The sequence below is a fragment of the Epinephelus moara genome, chromosome 10, assembly GCF_006386435.1.
Source record: "Epinephelus moara isolate mb chromosome 10, YSFRI_EMoa_1.0, whole genome shotgun sequence".
NCBI lineage: Eukaryota > Metazoa > Chordata > Actinopteri > Perciformes > Serranidae > Epinephelus > Epinephelus moara.
The window spans coordinates 5,546,401-5,553,983 of record NC_065515.1 but is presented as its reverse complement, the minus strand read 5'-3'; positions in this window follow the sequence as shown (position 1 = coordinate 5,553,983).

Here is a 7,583-nt window from a genome sequence, read left to right as displayed (position 1 = left end):
CTGTGCAGCTATTATACTTTTAAGGTATTTGACCTTTAATAATTCAAAATCATCAGGCAAAACTAATGCTTTAGTCTTTACATCCAAAACAGTTCATGTTTTCCTCCTGTTTTATGTAACTGGATACTTTACTGAATGGTTGTAAATGTATTTTCTCCATTAAAAAGCGTAAGAACAGACTCAATACTACACTCTGCTCTCAGAAAGCTTCATGGGTCATTTTGCAGGTAAAGCATTGCATGAAGAAATGACTGCTTGACTTTATCAATAAAGGTAACATCACATTCAACGTAAAAACGTTTTTTACTTTGTTTTGGACATGTCTCAAAAATATAGCCTAGCCAGCCCCAGGCTAACGTTACTTACCATGTCTGCCTCCACTCGCTCATCATCGGTCACGGACAAGATCACCACCGGCTCCCGCTGCTGAGTCTGACCCGGCCCCCTCGCTCGTCTCCCGGCGCAGCACCTGCTGCTGCTGGGGTGGTGACATCGGCGCCAAATAGGTCCGTCAATTTTGCACACTTAGCAGCCTCCACCTCCAGAGATTTAAGCTTTTTAGTCCTCTGTTTCTCTGCGCCACCCGGGCGTTTTTTCTTCCTGTCCATTTCCGTCGTCTTTTTAGTACTGGGCTAGTAGCGTAGCAAGCTAAGTTAGCAGCCTATGAGGTCCCGCCCCACCCTGGCTCGTGTAGTGATTGACAGTCACGTTATCTAAACATGAAGAACACAGGCATCAGTATCAGTCATTCATCCTGCTCTCTGTCCCTCCTCTACTGAGGACACTCACTGTCTGCAGGTCGCTGCCTCAGGTGCATCTTCAGATAAAGTGTTAGCTACATTTAGTTTGTCTATAACACTTTGCTGTTAGCCTCGCGAGCGCGATGTGCTTGTGTCGACCGCGATCATGAATCATAATAGCGGTGAATGAGAGACAGCGGACAGAGCGGATTGAAATATGGCTTTCTACATGCTGATCACATGTATTGATAAAGTATTGGCTTTTTATTGGCAGAGGTCTTATTGCACTTACTCACAGTAACAAGCGCAGTTGTTGTCAGCTAGAGTGATGTTGAACTTTAAAAAGTAACGATAAGAGCCGATGACGTCGGAGCTTATTATTATTATGGTCTTGATTGAATTTGCCTCGGGCCGTCCGTTTAATACCGGGTCTCGGTACCGATCCCTCAGCATCAGCCGGCTTCTCTTTTATTGACTCCTCCAGTTATCACCACTTAGCTTAGTATGAAATGAATGAATTCTCTCCCGGACTTTAACTTTAGTATGAAATGAATGAATTCTCTCCCGGACTTTAACTTTTGACAGAGACAATGATAGTTGCCGAGCAACCAAGATGCATCTGCCGCGGCGCGATAAATTTATCAATTTATCGGCGGCATAATCCGTGCAATCATTATGACCGCCTGTGGCCGAAGTAGGTAGCCTAGAAATCATCACATTTTAATGCCTTTTGTCAAATTTGCTTAAATGAGGTTTTAAATAGGCCTAAACAGGACAGGCTAAAGACGTTTTTAGGGAAAGTCAGGAACCAGCAGCACTGTAACTTTTAATTCAATAAAGTTCTTTGACATAGAAATTTGAAAACGGTCAAAATGCCCGTCATGACCGTGCCACACAGCGTTCCTCCGGTGCTTAGCAACGGTTGCTAAGCTGCAGTCGCTCTGGGGGAGGAGCTAGCGTATGGGTTATTCGATGACGTCACCGTTTGGAACGTGGATATGGCTTTGGTGCCTTTGTGACATCACGATACACATTTTGCGAGTTAGTAAGTAAGAGTCGATTCTTCTGAACTCAGACTACAGTTGCAGACTGCACCTTGACTCTTTCAAATCGAGACGTTTGGAAGAAATAACTCAGCATGACACCATCAACACAGTCATCTCAGTTGGGAGTGGAGCAAGTTCTTCCATTTGCGGAGAGATTGTTCGAGCAGCTGTCAGAAGTGCAGCTCCAAAAGCTGAGGGATGGGAAACCTGATGAGGCCACCAGAGATATGTTGGCGGAGCTGCTCATGGATCTGATGGTGTACCTGAAGGTCTCCCTGGACGAAAATCAAATGGTCACTGAAGAGAGCGTTGCGTCCACACTGGGCAATGTAGTCCCTGAGGCTTTTGCTCAGGCTCTGGGCGTCAACGATCAGGAGCCAGGTGTCAGCTCTGAGACTCTAACTAAGATGATGTCTGAGGAGATTGCCAAGAGCATCAGCTCCTCCACCTGCACCAAGTGGGACACTCTGAGACTGACTGACATGATGGAACATGCTTGCAGCATGATAACATCATTCATGGGCAACGTCAGTTTATGTTGTAGAACAACACGTGCAGATCTGGAGGCTGATGACGATGACAGCTTCGACTTGACATCTACACCGATAGAGAGCTCCAAGCTGTCTTGGCTCCCTCCTGTGCAGATGTTAGAGGGATCAGAGGACAGCGCCGCACCAGCACCAGCACTAGAACCAGCAGCAGCAGCAGCAGCAGCAGCAGCACCAGCACCAGCACCAGCAGCAGCAGCACTAGCAGCAGCAGCAGCACTAGAACCAGCAGCAGCAGAAGCAGCACCAGCACCAGCACTCAGTGTACCTGAGACAGATGCTGAACCTGTGCTGCATGTAAGACCAGACAGGGATTTGAAGACAGAGAAAAACAAACTCTGTGTCCAAATTCTTGTTGAAAAGCTGGTTACGCGAGTCTACAAAAAAGCGAAGGTCAACATTCACTTGAAAGACCCCCATATCATTATCAACCGCCTGTTTGAAAAGATATGGGCCGAAGTTCAGGGAGCTGATTATGATATCACCCCGGAAACATTTAAAAGTCTGGACAAGACCATTTTCAAGGACCTCTGTAGATTCTGGGGCTGTGCAGAGCTCGTTCTGGTTTCATTATGTCAAGAACAACCAGAAATGGATCATGCAGTCTGCACCTTTACACGTCACCTTAAGACACCACAGAGAAGCACCATCTGCAGGTTCTTTTCCAGTCTGGGTAGAGTAATCCGCAGGAGGGTCAGTCCCATTTAGGTGACGTATAATGGGCTCTGTGCACCAGCCCCACTACTTCCTGAAAGGAAGTAGGCATGAGTATTTCCTGTCCTATACTAATGGATTAAGTGATTAATCAGGTGTGCGGCACACCCAGAACACACACCTGATTAATCACTTAATCCAATAGTATAGGACAGGAAATACTCAGTGCTGCACAGAGCCCATAGGATTCATGTTGGAGGAAAAAATTGGCGTGAGGCTTTTTTCTTCCAACATGAATTCAATAGAGAGCTCATGTCCTGCCTCCCATCCCATCCAGGTGACCTCCAGGTTACCTTTTGGACACATGTGAGACAGGACTTGAGCTCTCAGGACAACCTTGGGAGTCAGCAGCGCAACCTCACAGGTGAGGGATCGATTTCCGGTCCTGAGCCTTTGTGAGTTTGTGTGTTGACTACCTGGGTGACGGGTTTTCTCCGGGTGCTCCGGTTCTCCCGTTTTTTTTTGTTTTGTTTTTCAAGCCATGCAGCAAAAGCTAATTGGTTTATTGTTTTTCAATTGGAATACAACAAGTACATCAATTAAAAAAAAACAAAATTGGATCTCATCTCTCTTGTCATTATCTGTCATAGCTGTAAATATTCAAGTCAGACTAACCCGTTGATTCAGTTTCACCCAGGTTAAAGGTTTTGTGTAGAAAATACACAGAAAATGTTTCTTTTTTATGTGAAAAGCAGTTTCTTTAACATAAAAGTTTGCTTTTGATACTTAAACTATGTTTTTCTGATAATACCCTTTGTAGCAAGGTTCTGTTCAAAAGAAAATCATAGACTATATACAATATTTCTAAATATGAAATCAATTAATTTGTCTCATAATGTGTCAGTGATCAATATTAGCCTGTCTGACTGCTAAGCGGATGTTGTCACGTTTTCCATTACTAAGTCATCCTGTTCTTCACACACGATCTTTGTTTGTCCACCACAAAAGGAACTTTCTGGCACCAACAGCACATGACAGCCACCGTCGGTCTGAACATAAACACTCCGTGAAGTGAACCGGAACATAACAGGAAGTTAGATGGTTTGCCTTCAAATTAAAAGCGTAGAAATGGTCATTTAAAATGTGACTGATTTGATTCATCAGCTCGAGACCATTCTTTAAAAATTTATATTTATTTATTGATGTTTTTTCCCCAAACACAGAGCAGTCTGCAAAAGAAAACAGACTTGAAAATTAGAAGAAGTAATAATTCCACAAGATAGGGCCCCCACCACCAGACCAAGGACCATATTAAAAGCATTGACATCACATATTAAAAAAATTCAGTTATACATGTCTGCACACATGTGTATGTGCACATATGAAACATATCTAACCCACAACAGACTGTGAAGTATTTCCCATGTAGCTCCTTATTCTGATGCCGTATATGAGGAAATGTCTTTCAGCCACATAATAATAATAATAATACATTTTATTTATAATGCACTTTACATTCCGGGAATCTCAAAGTGCTATAAAACAAATGATAAAAACAACAGTGTGGACACATAATGACTGCAAGGTTATGTATCTTGGAAATATAAATGATAATGTCATAGATTATGGTAGATATGTGGCCAAGATATAATCCATCACATACTAGAAGGAACTAGTACAAGACTGAACCTGTTACAAGAAAACAATGGTTGGATACTAGAGATTTATACTATGGGAAAAAAATGAAAAAATGTATAAAGAACTAGACGATTTATGAGTCAGTGGAAAAAACATTTTGACTATCTGACTTATGAATTTCAAGATCCTATACGCACACACCCTTTTTGTTAAAAATGGACATTTGTAGCCATGACTGTTGTATTTCTCACCTTTTTTGCTTACTTTGCTTGAATTTTCTCTTTACCTTTCTGGTAAGTTATTATTGTAGCCTACTTGTGGTTGTATACACAAACTTAAACTCAAGAAACATTAAAGTAAAAAATTTTTTTAAAAAAAAGCCGTATGGAGACAGGGCGAGGATCTGCACTAATCCACAACAAAGCAATACATGTATTACCAGCAATCATAGAACCTCACAAAAAACAACACACACACACACACATTGTTTCTTTCTTTTTATTTATTTATTTATTTATTTATATTGTTGAACGTCATAGAACATACAACATCTCATGAAGGATGTTCCTTATGTAAAAATACAGAGCAAAATAATAATTTAATTATAAGATTAAGATAAGATTAATAATAAGGGTAAGTTAATAAATTAAAGCACCAGCTATACAACACTGAACAAAACCGGGCGAAAACATCAAGACCAACGACAAGGATCATAATTCAAAACAGTAAGAGTTTAGAAAAGTCAACACTTACCTCTCTTGCAGTCCTGCTAGAGTTCCTTTTTTCCCGTGGCAAGAAAAATTAAAGTAATTTATAAAACAGTGACTGTTTCTCCACTTGCTACAATATATATGTTATTTACCCATAATAAATTATATTCATTACGTCAGAGACAGATGAATTCAAATTATTCATAAAAAAAGAATGCGAGAGATATTAAATGTTTGAATGTTGTCAGTCTGCAGCTTGTTGTTTTTGGGAAGAGGGATGTCACATGTATGTGTCACCTGGTAAGGTTAGCTCAGGTGAACAGGGGAGCTATCTAAAATAGAAGGGAAAATAGTAGTTAATGTGCCAAATGATAGTGAAAAACAAAGTGCTTTTACATTGAAAGGTTACCCGGAAGCGTCAGTGAGCCTGTCATGATGGACTCAGTGCCATAGAGTCGTGACAACGGAAGTCCGAAATGCTTGTGCATCGCGTGACTCATGTAGACCTAGGATAGTTCCTGGAAGTTACTGGCGGGCCGTTTAAACGTATAATACTGGACTGATCCAAGATGGCGAGCTGAACAGGTGTGTTGTGTGGAGCTCGCCATGCTGAAACCAAGTTGGCTCGACTGAAACTTTGAATCCCCATGACGGAAAAGAAAATGGAATCACAAAACAAAAATCAATCTGCCAAATGGAAAGGTCCGAAGCCTCAGCCACAAAGTGGAAAACTAGTGGCGGGGAAAAAAAAAAAGCTCAAGGGGCCTTTGTAAGATCAAGAGCGAAATGGATTGAGGCAGGGGAGAAGAATTCTTCGTATTTTTGTAATCTGGAAAAAATCAGGCAACAGAATAACTCAATATCTTGTTTAATGACAGATGGGGTAGAAAATAAAAATCCAAAATGTATAGAAAATATTATTCGGCAGTAGACGCTGACATTTTCTTTGATAAAATTAAATATGTTATCCCATGTATCAATGACTCGTTCAGACAGCTGTGTGAGTCAGATCTGAAGATTGGGGAGTTGGATTCTGTTATTTTGAAAATGACAATTGACCTACAGATGGACTCACTTTTAGACATTAGAAATATGTTATTTAGTGCCATAATGGAATGCAAAGAAAGAGCTGATGTCGAGTATGTAGCAAGGCCTAATTACTCTGATCCCAAAAACTGGCAAAGATAAAAGATTTTTAGACAATTTAAGACCAATCACACTGCTGAACACTGACTATAAAATACTTTCCGGGTGGCTGCAGCTAGGCTTAAGAGCGGAATTTCATCTTTTATTAGTGAGACGCAGTCCAGCTTTTTGAAAGGAAGGTCAATCCACAATAACATAAGACTGGCTCTAGACCTATTGGACCATAGCTACATTATTCAGGACAGTGGAATTATTTTATTTTTAGATTTTTATAAAGCATTCGATTCGGCTGTACACATATTTTTGTTAGAAACCTTACATCATGTTGGCTTTGGTAAAAGATTTATTAGTACAATCCAGATGCTGTATAAGGGAAATAGCTCTGTAGCTCTAGGACACGGCACCTGTTCAAGATTTGATGTGAAGCGTGGCATACGGCAAGGGTGCAGCGGTTCACCGCTTTTATTTATTTTGGTAGCAGAAATGTTGGCAATCTCTATCAAAAACAGTCAGTTGGAAGGTGTGTCTGTGATGGGCAGACAAATTACAATAACCTCTTCTCCAAAGCATCAGGTCCTCTTTTGAATCTTGATAAATGTGAAGTCTTAACTCTACATGACTGGCCCCTGCAGCCATTATACAATATTCAAGTGAAGAAAGAGGTCAAATATCGCGACTCATTTATCCGGCCTCCTCTTTACCTATAACAACAAAGTTGATTAAGGATATGAATAAGGTCAATTTCGATTTTATATGGAGGAATAAGTGCCATTATTTGGAGGGAGGGAGGAAGGAAGAAAGGAAAGAAGGGAGGAAGGAAAGGAGGAAGAAAGGAAGGGAGGAAAGACAGGAAGGAAGGAGGGAGGAAAGACAGGGAGGGAGGGAGGGAGGGGAAGAAGGAAGGAAAAAAGAGAAAGGGAGAAAGGAAGGAAAGAAGGAAGGAAGGAGGGAGGAAAGAAAGAGGGAGGAAGGAAGGAAAGAGGGAGGAAAGAAAGAGAGAAGGAGGAAAGACAGGGCAGGAGGGGAAGAAGGAAGGGAAGGAGGATGGAGGAAGGAAGGGGGGAGGAAAGAAAGAGAGGAGGAGGAAGGGAGGGAGGAAGG